Source organism: Loxodonta africana, chromosome 2 (assembly GCF_030014295.1).
Source record: "Loxodonta africana isolate mLoxAfr1 chromosome 2, mLoxAfr1.hap2, whole genome shotgun sequence".
In the NCBI taxonomy this organism is placed as follows: domain Eukaryota; kingdom Metazoa; phylum Chordata; class Mammalia; order Proboscidea; family Elephantidae; genus Loxodonta; species Loxodonta africana.
This window is the reverse complement of record NC_087343.1, coordinates 162,439,023-162,456,200: the sequence shown is the minus strand read 5'-3', so window position 1 is coordinate 162,456,200 and position 17,178 is coordinate 162,439,023.

Sequence of the window (17,178 nt, the reverse complement as noted above, 5' to 3'; positions counted from 1 at the left end):
TAGTACTTAACCACAATGCCACCAGAGTTTCCAAAGCATCAGCAGATATTGAAAATCTAGTTAGACAATCAGCCAGCCTCGGAGCTATACCTCACGGGGATCTGCGTCAGTGCATAGTTCCGTGGTGCCAGGTGGGACGAATAAAGCCTCAGAATAAGCATGAATAGCAAGGTCAGGATGAAGGTAGTGGGGTATAAGGCCAAAAAAATCATACTCAACAAAAGTTAAATAAGAAACACTAAGTAATTTTAAGGCTGGATTTTGTACCTACAAGTGCTGTTTTTTTCATGTCAACATGTATGCTCTCGGTGAAAGACCATTGAGCAACTGAATGTGGTCTTATTGGTGTAGGAAAGAGAAGGGGTATCTATAGAACCTGGAGACTAGGCAGATCCTGGACATTTAGGAAATGGATTCCAGAATGCTTAGTCATTTAGACAAAATCCTCATGGGGGGAAATCATGATGGGGCTTATACAAGCTTTCTAACTTAATTACCTACATGTTCTCTTTTTCTTTTAGAAAACATGGCTGCCATGTTGAATTTAGCCATTATTTTCCATGCTGATTCCTTGATGCAGCTTAATAGGGAAATGACTCTCCTTGCCCTCCTACTGTCACCGAAGGTATTTAATGTGTATTTCCATGCTTTATGCCTAGTGTGTGGAAAATCAGGATAGGCAGGTATTTCTACATGGTGAGAATAGAATACATGATTTGTAAGTTCTCTCTTATAGTAAGGTTCAGAAATTCTTGAAATGAGGATTTCTGACTCTGTATGATTTTAAATTAAGTGAAATCTTTTTCCTGTATCACCTGCTTTAGAAATTATAAGACATAAATAATTTCCTATGAAAATAACAATCTGCTGAATAAAAATGATTAATCATGCATAAATATAATGTCTTATTGTCCCTTCTTGTTCTCTCTTTTGCTCTTGCTTTCTGTGTCTACACCACTAAGTGATTGAAGGAACACAGTGGATGATTAAAACAGTCAAAGAGAAACATTCCTTGGACAATACTCTCGCTAAAAAAAAAAAAAAGTTATTGGAAATTTACTTATTTTTCCAGGTAATTATAATTGCTCAAGAAGTGCTATTGAACTAGTTTTTTCGTTTCAATGCCATTTTCTTTAAATGCTGTCTTCACACAGTTTTGAGGCACTAGCTTGAGGCCAATCCATTCCCCTTCTTGAGCAGCTGATTAAGTCCACTCTCCAACCACTCCCCTTATCAGGTTCTTACATTTCTGGACCACTGTATCTTGGGGCTATGTATCCACAAACTAGGAACAATCCCTATGCCTCTTCAGCCTGAGGAATTGTTTAAAACGCCTGTCATGGATTGAATGGTGTCCTCCTAAAAATATGTGTCAACTTCTTTAGGCCAGGCTTCCCAGTATTGTGTGGTTATCCTACATTTTGTGATTGTAATTTTATGTTAAGAGGATTAGGGTGGGATTGTAACACCACCGTTACTCAGGTCACCTCCCTGATCCAGGGAGATAAAAGGAAAGGGAAGCAAGCAGAGAGTTGGGGACCTCAAATCACTAAGAAAGCAGCACCAGGAGCAGAGCACGTAGCTTTGGACCTGGGGTCCCTGTGCCTGAGAAGCGCCTTGACCAGGGGAAGATTGAGGACAAGGACCTTCATCCAGAGCTGATACATAAAGCCTTCCCCTGAATTTGGACTTGTAACCTACTAGACTGTGAGAAAATAAATTTCTCTTTGTTAAAGCCATCCACTTATGGTATTTCTGTTATGGCAGCACTAGATAACCAACACAATGCCCAATACCCAGCAAGACTATGAAACCTAGGTAACCCCACTCTGCTTGCCACATATAAGCCTTCTCCTATAATTTCAGCTTCTTGTTACCCTGTCCTTGGATTCAACTCCCTTTGCGGCCCTGTGTCATTGTGTAGTGTGCCTTCCTGTCTCTGGGAACTCTGAGTTTAATAAACCTAGTTACTTTTCACGCTCTGTCTGACTCCACTTTCCCATGTGGCACAGTCTTAGTGCTGCCATAGCAGAAATAACACAGGTGGATGGGTTTAACAAACAGAAATTTGTTTTTGCACAGTTTAGGAGGCTAGAAGTCCAAATTCAGGGTGCTATCTCTAGGGGAAGGCTTTCTCTCTGTGTTGGCTCTGGAGGAAGATCCTTGTCCCTTTTAGTTTTTGCTTCTGTGTGATCTTTATGTGGTTTAATATCTCTCATTGTTGTTTCTCTGGCTTTGTTTAATTTCTTTTGTATTTCAAAAGGCACTGACTTGATATAGACCCTATACTAAACTTGTCTCATTAACATAACAATGACAACCCTTACCTAAATGGAATTATAACTACAGGCATAAAGATTAGGATTTAAAATATATTTGGGGGAGACACAGTTCAATCCATAACATACCTAATTTACCATGCCAAGAATTTGTTAGAGCAGTAGTAGTTATCTAATTTTACAGATTATTGAAAGTTTCATTTTAAGTTTAATCATTATAGTGCATGACCCATGGTCTACTGAAGCATTGACTTTGTTGCCTCCTCTTACCATCTTTGTTATTAAGAAGGAATTATAGAAGAAAATATTTCAAATTTTCTTCAAAATTTGTTTATTTAACCAGGGAAGAGAAATTCTTCTATATTCTGTACATCTTATTACCAAAAACTGTGGTGAGACTTTACACATTTTTTATTTCTTTAAGTGCTCATAGAAATGTGAGTTATGTGTAATTAAATCCATTTATAATAAAGAAGAACCTGTACTTAGGGGTTTTAAATATTCAAAAATATGCTAATATGGCAATAAACATAACTTTTGTTAGGCAGCATAGTTCTCGTTTATGAGGTTAAGGAGCAGAGAGCTTCCCAACCTAAGTTGCCATGATGATTGGATGAACGCCTTGACTTAATGGGGAAATATAAAAGAGAGTGTACACAACTCATTGTCTGGTTGAATAGAAGCTTAAGAAATCATCCATATATAGCCCCATTATTAAATATTTTCCATTTGAAAGTGTTTTTGAACTTTAGTAATTCAGATATATGTGTAATAATTTCTGTCAGTTTGTATCCATAAATATTGTATGACATTGTTTATTTCTGTCCATACCTTCATCTGAAACAGGTTTTATATTAAAAAATCTGACATTTTTTGTACACACCCAAAAGGCATACTCATCAAATCCGGCTTTAGATGTAACACATACAGATTCTTTTATTTTCCAAGAATTGGACTAGTTGACTGGGTCTACCACAAACATTTCTAGAAGCCTTAGCTATCTATCCTTCAGAGCTTAGATACATAGGTTTGCCTTTCTCATCTACCAGGAACTTTTAGGGTTCAAAATCATGAAAAATTTACTTAATTATAGAGTTGCTGAGAAAGACGGGAACTTAGAAGTATTTAATCTATGCATTTTGCAAACTAACACAGTGGAGATATTATAGTAATCATCTGGTTTGGGTACACATGGCTGGTGGGAGATTGAGGTCTACTAACTCCTAGTTCAACCAGAACTGAACAATATTGTCTTTTAACATTTTTTAAAATATTCTTCTAGTAGTGTGGGAAAGGATGATTCTGCTAATACTAGTGAAAATAAGGCTGAAGAGACTATATTAATATCAGGCAAAGTAGATTTCAGAGCAAAGAACACTACCAGGGATAAAGTGAGTCATTTCATAATGATTAGGGGTAAATTTATCCATAGGACAGAGCACTCCTAAAGCTTATGTATCTAATAACATAACTTTGAAATATATTAAACAATACCTAACAGCCAGGACAACATATATTATCTACAATTACATTTGGAGATTTCAATACCCCTGCCTCAATAGTTAACATGGCAAGTAGAGAGAAAATCTGTAAGGCTATAGAAGACTCAAAGAGTCTACCAAGCAACTTACCTGAGCCCACGTTTATTGAGCATATCACCTAAAAGTAGCAAAACACTCTCCCTTTCAAGTGCACACAGAATACTTACCAGGAGAGATCATATTCTGGGACATAAAATAAGACTAAAAAAAATTAAAAAGGGATCAAGCCATACAAAGTATGTTCTCTTACCAATGAAATTAAATAAGAAATCAATAATAAAAAGACATCTGGAAAGTTCCCAAATATACAGAAAATAATTTATGCATTTCTAAATAACACATAAATCAAAGAAGAAATCAAAAGGGATGTCCAAAATATTTTGGATTGAATACAAAATGAGACACAGGACAAAAAAAAATTGAAGGATGCTTCTAAAGTTTTCTCAGAGATTTATTTTGTTTTGTTTTTATAGCACTAGACATCTAAATGAGAATAGAATGTATGCCTCAGATCAGTTAGCTAATTTCCACCTTAAAAAGCTAGAAAAGCAAGAGTAAATGAAACCTAAAAAAAAAAAAAGTAACCAAAAATGATAAATAATAAAGATAAAAATGAAAGCAGGAAAAATACAGCAATTTAATGACACAAATTGTTTTTTTGAGAAGATTATTAACATTGTTAAACTGCTAGCCAAAGATGTTAAGGCAAAAGAAAAAAAGACACATAGTATGGATATCATGAAGGAGGGAAGTGAAGTCAGTAGAGAGTCTACAGCTATTAAAAGGAAAATAATGACAGTGAAAGCAAAAATAGTGGAGTTAGCTAGCTTCAAGGGCTCATGCCCCAAAGAAACTTAGAGGAGGAGCAAAATTGTCAAAATCAACTTTGCCAGCACTGTGGAAAATAGTCAAAGCTTTATTCTTATAACTATTAATGTTACCAACATCTGCTCTAGATTCTGAAGTATTGGCATCGAAGGAGGGGCCAGAATTCTTAGGTTTTATTTTTGCACTTTGAGTAATAGATAGATCAAATACATCCATGAGGTTTGGGAAAATCTACCAAACAAGCAATCCTAGAAATCAGAATCATCTTTGGAACAAACTTGAAAATAATATAGGATCTATCAGACCCGTAAGACTCATGCGGAACTCATGATGGGACACCCAGTGAAAGATATTATTTAAAGGTAATTGAAAGTGGATTTTGAGGTTCCAGGTAATATGGTTGATGTAAATGCTTTGCATTTCCCCTCAAACTTCAGACTCAGTTTTCCACTACTCAACCTGGAGAAAAGTTAATGATAGATACCAAAGACTGAAAAAATTGCTTCATCACCATAAAGATAAAATCTGACTATTTAAATATCACATGGAAAAAAGAAGGGCTAAGTTCTGGCTGCCCTCTTCCACACTGACTGCTCTGTGATTTTGTGTACTTTGTGCCAGTCCCCTCTCCTCCCTGGGCCAAGTGTCATATCTATACAATGACAGAATTGGTACCTAGTGCCCCTTCCAACACTATTAAGGCTACAGGTGATACCTTTCCCTTTTATTTATTTCTGTTATGTGATACTAAGCATTTACTAAATACTGGAACTTAGAAAACAATGGAGGTATAATTCCTACCTTTCATGACTAAACTTAAAAAATTCTGAAAGCTTAGATAGCAGACTTTTTTTAGCCATAGACTTAATTTTAAATAGCCTTACAATCACTTTATTTCTTGTAGCTAGACAGAGTGTGTAAAACCAGGATGAGGGGCAGTATCTGACCTCCTCTAGCTTCACAAGGGGGAGGGGTAATCGAGATTAACTGCCCAAGGTTGATTCCAATGAGACAGAGGTCAGACAGGCCTCGTCTCTCTGCCACTTTTACCAATTCCGACACCAACCATCCCTCTACTTCTCTGTGGGTTTGATAATTCATTGTGATGGCCACAGAGAACTCGTAGACAGTACCCATGATTATGGGGTTTATTAGGGAAGCAATAAGTTACATTTCAGTTTGAGGAACACTCAGGATACAGTTCTTCCATCAGGACAGCCTCTTCCCAGTCGTGCTAGCAAGCACGCCTCTCCCTGGCCCTAGGCCTCTGCCCAAAAGCTCTCAGCTTTGTTTCTTCATGGTCCAGAAAGCCCACTGCACTGTCTCCTGCTGCTGAGTCTCTCACGCCACCGCTTCTCACCGTCTTCAGGGTTACTGCTCCATCTCTCTCTCTCTCTCTCTCTCTCTCAGTCTCTTGCTTCCAGGAGCTTCTCAGTGCAGGAATTCTGGGTCCACAGGACGCGATCTCCATTCCTGGCTGCTCTTTCTTGGTGGTGGTGGCGTCTTCTCTCTCCCACCTCTGGGGTGGCTCATTTCAAATCCAGCAGAATGACAAAACTGACACAGTCCCGTCCAGCCACTTGGGTGGAAGCTACAAGACCATGGCTAGAATGATCACGCACAAGAGACCCATTACACTGCACAGCATAATTCTTAAAGGCTTGAATTGCTCACCAAATCCAGTTTTAAAGTTGTAAATTTAAGGTTAAATATATTTTAGCCATCAAGGGCTAGTAATCCCTCAGTTTCACAGTCCTTTTGTACCTCTGATTTATTTTATTAATTTTTCATTGTTAATTTTATTTACTTCTCTTTTTCTAGAATGGAAAATCAATGAAAGAAAGGAGTGGTCTGCCTGTTTTGCTAACCACTTTACCTCTGGTGCTGACAGCAATTTCTAACGGATACACAATGGGCGTTCAATAAATATTTGATGAATGAATGACTCAATAGTAAATTTACTCTGAATTCATAAAACTGACTAACCACATTCTCCCAGAAATGAACAGCATTTTTATTCAAGAATTAAGCATCTTTTTATGTTCCCTTGGACAATCTACAGCTGAGCCACAATTGAGACAGACTGATAGAGTCATGGAGACAAATGCTTTTTTTTAAATCACCAGGAATCCTGGTGGTGCAGTCATTAAAAGTTCAGGTGCTTACTAAAGGGTTGGTGGTTCAAATCTACTAGCCAGTTCCAAAGAAGAAAAATGTGGCAGTCTGCTGTGCAAAGATTTACAGCCTTGGCAACTTTACGGAGCAATTCTACTCTGTCTTACAGAGCTGCTATGAGTCAGAATCTACTCGACAACAATTTTTTGTTTTTTCTTTAGTGGATCAGCATAACACCTCCTGGTTCAGGGGGCCGCAAATCACTCTTAGCACTTGCTTCATAAATACACAGCAGTTACCATACGTTTTACCATCAGGACCACAGACTGGATTGTACCCAGATTAGTGTTTCGTATTTCCAGCTGGGTTCTTGCTGCTGGTGCTTCTAGCCTGTAATAATGTGAAAGACCATCAGGTAAGAAAAGGGAAATCAATTTAATTCTGATATTAAAATTTAAACAAATATTTATTGCTCATTATATTAATGACGCATTATACTGAGTCAGGCATTTTATCGATCCTTGTATTTTAATTTAATCCATTCGGCAGTACTGGAAGAAGACTATATTTTACAGCTGAGGGCACAAAGGTTCAGTACATTAAAGTAACAGGTCTGAGGCCATATATGGATTAAGTGTCCAAATTGAGATTCAAACCCTTAGTTATCTGACTTCAAAGTCTGGGCTCTCACTAGATGGCAGGCTGCCTCTACTTTAATTCTTTTGAGAAAAGCTTTTTCCTACCTGGGGAAAGAATAGTCAGAAGATGTCGTACTGGCCCGTGTAAAACACATGTGAGCATTATGTATTGATGCTCTCTCTTTTTCTTATGCCTATGAAAGAAAAAAGTGATTCAGTAGGTAGGATTATGCAGAATTCAGCTAAGTGGTATCTGAAGGCATTTCTTCTGCATTGCTTTAAAGCGTCAGAAGCTTGTGAACAGAAAGTTGCTTTGACTAGCAGACGAGAACAGAGACACTGAGGGAATGATAAGGCTTTTTAACAACAACAACAACAAAAAAACTGACGTCTTTTCAGTTCACAGACGTCATTTAAAAAAAACAAAAAATCTGTTGCCTTCGAGTTGATTCTGACCCATAGAGAAAATGAAAACTACTTGCCTCATTTCCATTGGTTTAGGGGTCACAATGTTTTTAATAGTTATCAACCTCTTTCATTCATACATTTCTAGAAAAAAATGGGCAGGATAACCATCCCATTTTAGAAAAGGATATTAATTTGAGAAACCTTAAGTGACAGCTTAAAGACTCAGGGATATGCTGGGGATTGCATTGTATTTGGTGGGCACGAGTATTCACGGAAAACTACTACTACCTCTCCTTGCTCACCAATGACTAAGGACAAAGATGAAGAAATTCAAGATTTTTACCAACTTCTGCAGTCTGAAATTGATCAAACTTAATCAGGATGCATTGATAATTACTAGGGATTGGAATGCAGAAGTTGGAAGCAAAGAAGAAGGGTCGGTAGTTGGAAAATATGGCCTTTGTGATAGAAACGATGCTGAAGATCGCATGACAGAATTTTGCAAGACCAGCAGCTTCTTCAATGCAAATAACCTTTTCCCACCAACATAAAAGGCATCTATACACATGGATTCACCAGATGGAATGCACAGGAATCAAACAGGCTATGCGAAGAGACGATAGAAAAGCTCAATATCATCAGTCAGAACTAGGCCAGGGGACAACTGTGGAATAGACCATCAATTGCTCATATGCAAGTTCAAGTTGAAACTGAAGAAAACTAGCACAAGTCCATGAAAGCAAAAGTACAAACCTAAGTATATCCTACCTAAATTTAGAGACCATCTCAAGAATAGATTTGACAGGTCAAACACTAATGACTGAAGACCAGACGAGTTGTGGAATGACATCAAGCATAGCATACATGAAAAAAGCAAGAGGTTATTAAAAAGACAGGAACGAAGAAAAGACCAAATGGATGTCAGAAGAGACTCTGAAACTTGCTCTTGAGCATCTTAAGAAACGATGAAGTAAAAGAATTAAACAGAAGATTTCAAAGGGTAGCTCGAGAAGACAGAGTATTATAATGACATGAGCAAAAACCTGGAGATGGAAAACCAAAAAGGAAAAACGCATTTTGCATTTCTCAAGCTGAAAGAACTGAAGAAAAAATTCAAGCCTCTGGTTGCAATATCAAAGGATTCTACGGGGAAAATATTAAATGACTCAAGAAGTATCCAAAGAAGATGGAAGGAATACACAGAGCCACTATACCAAAAAGAATTGGTTCACATTCAACCATTTCAGGAGGTACCATATGAGCAGAAACCAATGATACTGAATGAAGAAGTTCAACCTGCACTGAAGGCATTGGCAAAAAACAAGGCTCCAGGAACTGACAAAATGCCAACTGAGATGTTTCAATAAATGGATGCAGCTCTGGAAGTACACACTTGTCTATGCCAAGAAATTTGGAAGACAGCTACCTGGCCAACTGACTGGAAGAATCCATATTTATGCCTATTTCCAAGAAAGGTGATCCCACAAAATTATCAAAATATTATCATAGGGATCATTAATATCATACGCAAGTAAAATTTTGCTGAAGGTCATTCAAAAGTGGCTGCAGCAGTATATCCACAGGGAATTACCAGAAATTCAAGCTGGATTTAGAAGAGGAGTTGGAGCCAAGGATACCATTGCTGACTTCAGATGGATACTGGCTAAAAGCAGAGAATACCAGAAAGATGTTTACCTGTGTTTTATTGACTATGCAAAGGCTTTCAACTGTGTGGATCGTAACAAATTATGGATAACATTGCAAAGAATGGGAACTCCAGAACACTTAATTGTGCTCATGAAGAACCTGTACATAGATCAAGAAGCTGTTGTTCGAACAGAACAAGGGGATGCTGCGTGGTTTAAAGTCAGGAAAGGTGTTCGTCAGGGTTGTATCCTTTCACCACACTTATTCAGTCTGTATGCTGAGCAAATAATCTGAGAAGCTGGATTATATGAAGAAGAACGGGGCATCAGGATTAGGGGAAGACTCATTAACAACCTCCATTATGCAGATGACACAACCTTGCTTGCTGAAAATGAAGAGGACTTGAAGCCTTTACCAAAGACCACAGCCTTCAGTATGGATTACACCTCAACATAAAGAAAACAAAAATCCTCACAACTGGACCAATAAGCCATATCATGACAAACAGAGAAAAAGATTGAAGTTGTCAAGGATTTCATTTTGCTTTTATTCACAATCAACACCCATGGAAGCAGCAGTCAAGAAATCAAAAGACACATTGCATTGGGCAAATCTGCTGCAAAGGACCTCTTTAAAGTGTCGAAAAGCGAAGATGTCACCTTGAAGACCAAACCAGGGTATTTTCAATTACATCATATGCATGCGAAAGCTGGACAATGAATAAGGAAAACTGAAGAAGAACTGACCCCTTTGAACTGTGGTGTTGGCGAGGAATCTTGAATATACCACGGACTGCCAAAAGAATGAAGAAACCTGTCTTGGAATAAGTACAGCCAGAATGCCCCTTAGAAGCAAGGATGGTGAGACTGCATCTTACAAACTTTGGACATGTTGTCAATAGGGATAAGTGCCTGGGAGAAGGACATCATGCTTGGTAAAGTATGGGGTCAGTGAAAAGGGGAAGACCCTCAACAAGATGGAATGACACAGTGGCTGCAATAGTGGGCTTAAGCATGATTGTAAGGGTGGTACAGGACCGGGCAGTGTTTCGTTCTGTGGTACATAGGGTCACTATGAGTCAGAACCAACTCGACAGCACCTAACAACACAACAACAACAATGTATTTGAGACAGAGCGAGAACTACTCAAGGAATCAGTGCACCCAGAGGCACCTCAGAATGAAGATGTGGTGATTTACTTCCAATAAATCAGCCATTGAAAACCCTAGAAATAAAAGTTCTATTTTGAAACTAGTAGAGTCACCATGAGTCAGAGTCTACTTGACAGCAAATGGTTTTTTAATGACATTGGGATCAGCTCCACTCTTTGGCTATTATAAATAGTGCTGCTATGAATTTTAGTGTACAACTCATTGTGTGTACATATGCTTTCATTTCTCTTGAATAAATAACTTGGATTACAATGGATGGTTCACTTGGTAGTTGCATGTTGAACTTTTGAAGTACATGCCAAACTCTCTTGCAGATCAGCTGTTCCTTCTTACATTCTCACCAAGAATCTATGAGTGTTCCAGTTCCTCCACAACCTCACTAATACTTGTTACTACCTCTCTTTTGGATACAGATATTCTAGGTGGAGAATTTATTATTTTTATAATCACAAAATGCCACTTTAATAAGTATATGAAATATCTGTCTATGCCTTATGATCATAATCAAGAAAACAAAGGTTAAAAATTAGTAAAAGATAATATACCAAAGCGTAAAAAGAGCTCGTCTCAGAATGATGGAGTTAAATTGTTTCTTCTTTCCAACTTTCTATGTTATCTCTTTTAATAAAGAACAGGTATTTAACAGACTAATGCAAAAAACTTAACGTGAAAAATGCAAATTGATTTATTGCTAAAATTATCTAATTTTACCCAACTTAACATTTCCCAGAAGTGATATTAGATACCCAGGTTTCCTTTCCAGTCTTCACATTGACATACAGAGTAACCATTGGACTTTTTAAGCTCCAGAGAAGAATTGAAGAGATTCCTGGGAGGGCTCTAAAGTCAGACAGCATATTTGAGTACACAGTCATTTATCCCACAATGCTTTCTTAGCAATTGTGTGGACGCACAGACCTTGGCTACTCTGAACCATCTTGTTGTTTTTGTTTGTTACAAATATCTCATTGGTGTTTAGAAATGAAGTGGTGGAGATCAAACACTTTGACATCTAGAAAGTATTTTTTCCAACCTTTGAAATGGAGGCAGCCCTGTCTGCCATGGTCCTCCCAACAATTCTGCTGATCGCTGATCTGTTCTTGAGATGGTGCCTTCCTTTTCTTGGAGAACAAGAGATGTTTGCAACCAAGTCACTCCATTAGCCCATTTCCTACTTATAGAATTTTAGGTGGTGGGCAGCTTTCCTTTAATTTTTACTATCTCCATCCTTTCTGTCTAATGTGATGGGATTTTTACAGGCTAAATCTCTTAAACAATGTTGAGTAGACATGCCTTTGGTGAAAGTTTTTTCAGGACAAGTTTCCTTAGTTTGTACAAGAGAATTTTACGAATGTTTAAGCTCTGGCTTCATTTTCCATGGTTCTTTTTTAAGTTTATCTCTTTCCTCTTTCATTGGTATTTGAATGGTCTCAGACTATATAGTCCAGTCAAGATTTAGCTTAGCAATCTCAACTTACAATTTCTATCTTCCACAAAACATTTGAACATAATTCAGACAAGTTTTTTGCCACTCATAAAAAGCTCCATCTGTCCTCTTGGGCCCAATCACATGTTGATTATTTCCTTTTAAAGCCTCAATAAAACACACTTCTAGCAGCATTCTGCTCATGGTGATAGAGGCTTTCTCCACAGGATTTCTCATATCATCCTGAGCCATCTTCAGAATTGCCATTAATGTCCATAATTCTACCAATAGTCTCTTCAAGGCAATCTAGAGCCTTACTGTTCTGAAACACATCAAAATTCCTCCAGATTCTACCCATAACCCTATTGTAAAGTCACTTACACATTCCAGGAATTTGTTAAAATAGTACCCCACTCCTGGGATCAAATTCTTTCTTAGTTAGCTAGTACTGTTATAACAGAAATACCACAAACAGCTGGTTTTAAAGAACACAAATTTATTTTCTCACAGCTTAGGAGACTAGAAGTCCTTATTAAGAGCACCAGCTGTAGGATAAAGTTCTCTATCATCTCTGGGAGGAAAACTCTGGTTCAGCTTCTTAACTCAGGAATTCCTTGTTTTCTTGGCAATCTCCAGGTGATATCTACCTTATCTGTGTTTTATGCTTGCCTCTCTGTGTCTAATCTGCTCTTCTGGTATTTCAAAAGTCATTATATTTAAGACACATTTTACAGTGAAAGAGGTCATTAACATAATGAAGAAAATAGTATTGGCAAGTGGGAGTAGATCCACAGATATAAGGGTTAGGATTTTAAAACATAGTTTTGGGGTGTACACCTCAATCCATAACACAGAGAGTTTCAGGTATCTATATTTTTTATGCACACTAAAGACAAATTAGAAAAATATTGCTTTAAGTACCATTGTCTATGTTACACATTTTTGCTATCCCCTGCCCAATTAGAAAGACTAAAGTATTTCAATAGAGGAAATAAAAAGTAACATGTTTATTGAGCAAAGTACTTACTCACTGAGAAATGTCTTATATTTCAGGTTTTAAACATATAATTAAACAAATGACTTTTCTCTATATGCAACAAAAAAGCATTTGACTTCATGTCTCTGTAGATCTGTCTCAATTGTAGCTTAACTGTAATTTGTCCAAGGGAAATAGAAAAAGATGCTTAATTCTTGAGTGGTAAATGTAGTCAATTTTGGGGAGAATGTGATTGGTCAACTTTTTAAATTCAGAGTAAATTTACTATTCAAACATTCATTCATGGAATATTTACTGAATACTTACTGTATATCAGAAATTCTGTAAGCAACACAGGTAAAGTTTTGAGCAAAACACACAGAAATTCCTGTTTACAATCATCTTTCAGTCTAGCAAAAGATAAGTAAATAAAATTAGATGGATAAAAAAACATATGTGAGGTACAAAATAATATGAAGCCCAGGGATTAGTAGCCATTCGTGGCTAAAATAGATTTTAGACTTAAATTTACAATATTAAATATGGATTTGGTGAGCAATCCAAACCTATAAGAATTACACTCTCTCCAGACACAAGAAATAAGATGATTGGAGGGCTGTTTAAAACTAGATCATATGGCTAAGCAAAAATTCAATATCTTTGCTTTCAGAATTTTTTAAAGTTGAGTCATGACATGTAGGAATAATGTAGGAATCATACCTCTGTTGTTTTCTATAGTCCCAGAATTTAGTAAGCACTAAGTAGCAGAAAGCAAGTAAGCTTTTCTGTTAGGTAAGCACTTGACAGAAATAAACAAAAATTAAAGGTAAGTGTCATCTGTAGCCATATAATTAGTACTGAAAGGGGCACTAGATACCAATTCTGTCATTGTATAGATAAGACGCTTGGCCCAGGAAGGAGAAGGGACTGACACAATGTGCACAAAATCATAAAGCAGTCAGTGTGAAAGAGGAAAGCCAGAACTTACCCCTGCTTTTTTCAAAGCTATTTTTAAATAATCAAAAATTATCATCATGGTGGTGAGACAACGTATTCAGTGTTTGATAACTATTATTATCTTTTTCCAGGTTATTATTATTAGGTTGAGTAGGAGAAAATTGAGTTTGAAGCCTGAGTGGAAATGGAAAGCATTTACATTAAACAAGTTACCTGGAACCTCAAAATCCACTTGCAATTCCCTTTAAATAGTACCTTCCACTGGGTTCACATTATGAGTTCAGAATGAGTCTTACGGGTCTGATGGATCCTGTATTATTTTCATGCCGCTGTCCAAGTAAGAAAAAGAAGAGCTTCAAAGCTTCATGGAAACAGGTTTAAAGGGATTATTATTTAGTATATTCAATTCTGTATCTCACAGTCAATGAACAAAATTAAAAGAGTTATTGAAAAATCTCACCACCCATTGATAGTTGATACCTAGAATCTAGGATTCAGCAGGATACTCAATCCCACATTCAAATGGATAGAATCAAAGTGAATTCTGTTCTACTTTATTTGAGTTCTAATTCCTCAAGCTGGCTAGTTCTTACTGATTTGACTTAACAGAAAATTTGAACAGAGGAAATGACCAAGCTCTAAGCAAAATTCCTCATACCCTGAATTCAGACTTCTATCCTCCTAATCTGTGAGAAGGTAAATGTGCTTGTTAAACCCATCCACTTGTGATATTTCTGTTACAGCAGCACTGGATAACTAAGACAGTGCTACGCAAGACAGAGGAGTCAGGGAGATCGTGAAAAGTAACTAGGTTTATTGACCCTTTCGTGATTCTTGGAACATACGGTATGCCACCCACTTTCTATGCCTCTGGAGTTCTTTGTTAGTATACATTTCCCACTGAAAGTACTTGCTTCCTTCCAGTGGGGACTTGTGTAACTGTGAAAAGTGAAAGGAACTTTGATGAAGCATAATAGCTGGGGTATAAGGCTAAACCAGAGGTAATCTTGTACCCAAATGGAAAACCCATTGACCCATAAAACTGCCCCATAGGGTTTCCAAGGAGCAGCTGGTGGATTTGAACTACCAACTTTTCTGTTAACAGCTGAGCACTTAACCACCAGTGTTCAAACTAGAAGGCACCCCATAATAAAGCTTGTTACCCAAGAATGGTGGGCCAGGCAGGCTCCTACGAATCAAGTATTTTCATGTATTTACACTTAATATTTTTCAAAGCCTATATTACAAAACCAAAGCCATTGCCATTGAGTGGATTCAGACTCATAGCGACTCTATAGGACAGAGTAGAACTGCCCCATAGGGTTTCCAAGGAGTGCCTAGTGAATTCGTACTTCTGATCTTTTGGTTAACAGCCTTAGTTCTTAACCACTAGGCCACCAGGTTTTCCAAAATCTGTATTACCAACCAAAAATTTAAACATACTCAATGACTCAGCTGGATTCCACTACTGAAAACATATGGTGTCAACAAAAAATACAAAGCAGAAAATAATTGAGTCTTGAAATAAATCTTTAATCAGAAAATAATTGGTTAAATTCATGGTTCCCATAGACAGAGACGCATAGCATATCATGACACAGGGACACAAAAAGAGCTCAACCTAGGGACAATGTAACAAGCTGAAATTATAGGAGAGGGCTTACATATGGCAAGCAGAGTGGAATTACCTAGGTTTCATGAGCTTCCTGGGTATTGGACGTTTTAAATAACTCTTTAGGCTCAGGAGACAAAGGTACTATCCCTAGTTTTTAAAAAACTGTCCCCAAGGCGTAGTAGCCCAGAAATATGAGCACCTAAAAAAGGTAATGTTTGGGGAGTGGACTTAGTAGCTCAAGAACAGGAATGGATTGTCCTCTAGCCAGTGCCCTAAAACTGTGTCACGACAACAATTAAAGAAAATGGTATTGCATTTCAATAGCACTACTTTAATAAGAATAATGTTCCTAGCCATGTAAGTAAATTTCCAGTATTAGTTTACAAACAAGATCGATGTTCAAGAAATGGTTCCTGTTTAACTGTAAACAATTGTTTTAAGCATCCATTGTGTTCCTTCAACCACTTAGGAAACTAGAGAGAGACTAAGAGCAAGAGAGAGAACAAGAAATAAAATGACATTAAATTTTTGCATGATTAGTTATTTTTATTCAGCAGATTGTTGTTTTCATTGGAAATTATGTCTTGTGATTTCTAAAGCAGGTAATAGAGGAAAGAGATTTAATTTAAAATCATATGGAGTCAGAAATCCTGATTACAAGAGTTCCTGAAATTCATAATCAGAAAAAAAAAAAGCTATCAAGTAGATTCTGGCTCATAACAAACCCATGGAACAGGGTAGAACTATCCCATGTGGTTTCCAAGGAGTGCCTGGTGGATTCAAAGGGCAGACATTTTGATTAGCAGCCATTGCTCTTAATCACTAGCCACCAGGGGTTTCTTATTATGAGAAAGAACTTGCAAATCATATATTCTATTCTCGCTCACAATGTAGAAATTGTGAGTAGTTGTCTAGCCTGATTTTCTACACACTAGGCTTAAAGCATGTCAATACACATCAAATACCTTGAATGAATATAGGATGGGAAGAAGAGCCATCATACTATTAAGCTACATTAAAAAATCAGCATGGAAAATAGCAACTAAAATTAACTTGGCATTTATTTTTCTAAAAGAAAAAGAACATACATAGGTAATTACATTAGAAATCTTATGATTTTTCCCAAATGAAGATTTTGTCTAAATGACTTAGCAGTCTGGAACATTTCCTAAATGTCTGGGACCTGCCTACCACTAAGGTTCTGTACAAATATTTCATGATCCAATTTATATTAAATATCTAGAAAATGAAAGAGTATTCTAGTCACTAAAGTTTACTAGTGGCTACCAGATCAGACTCGGTGGAGGGGGGAAAAGGTGAAAAAAAAAAGTGGATTTCATTGTCTATGGGACACTGAGTTTCTGTTAAGATCGATGTAAAAATTTGAAAATGCATAATGGTGATGGATGAACAACATGAGTAATGTAATTAACGTCCCTGAATCATACATGTTAAAAATATTGAAATGTCCCTCATTTTCACTCATGTATATTTCATTTTTTTTTATATTTCATCCCTCTAGTATTTTTTTTTAGTAACATAAATCATTATTTCATTGCCTTCTAATGATGAATAG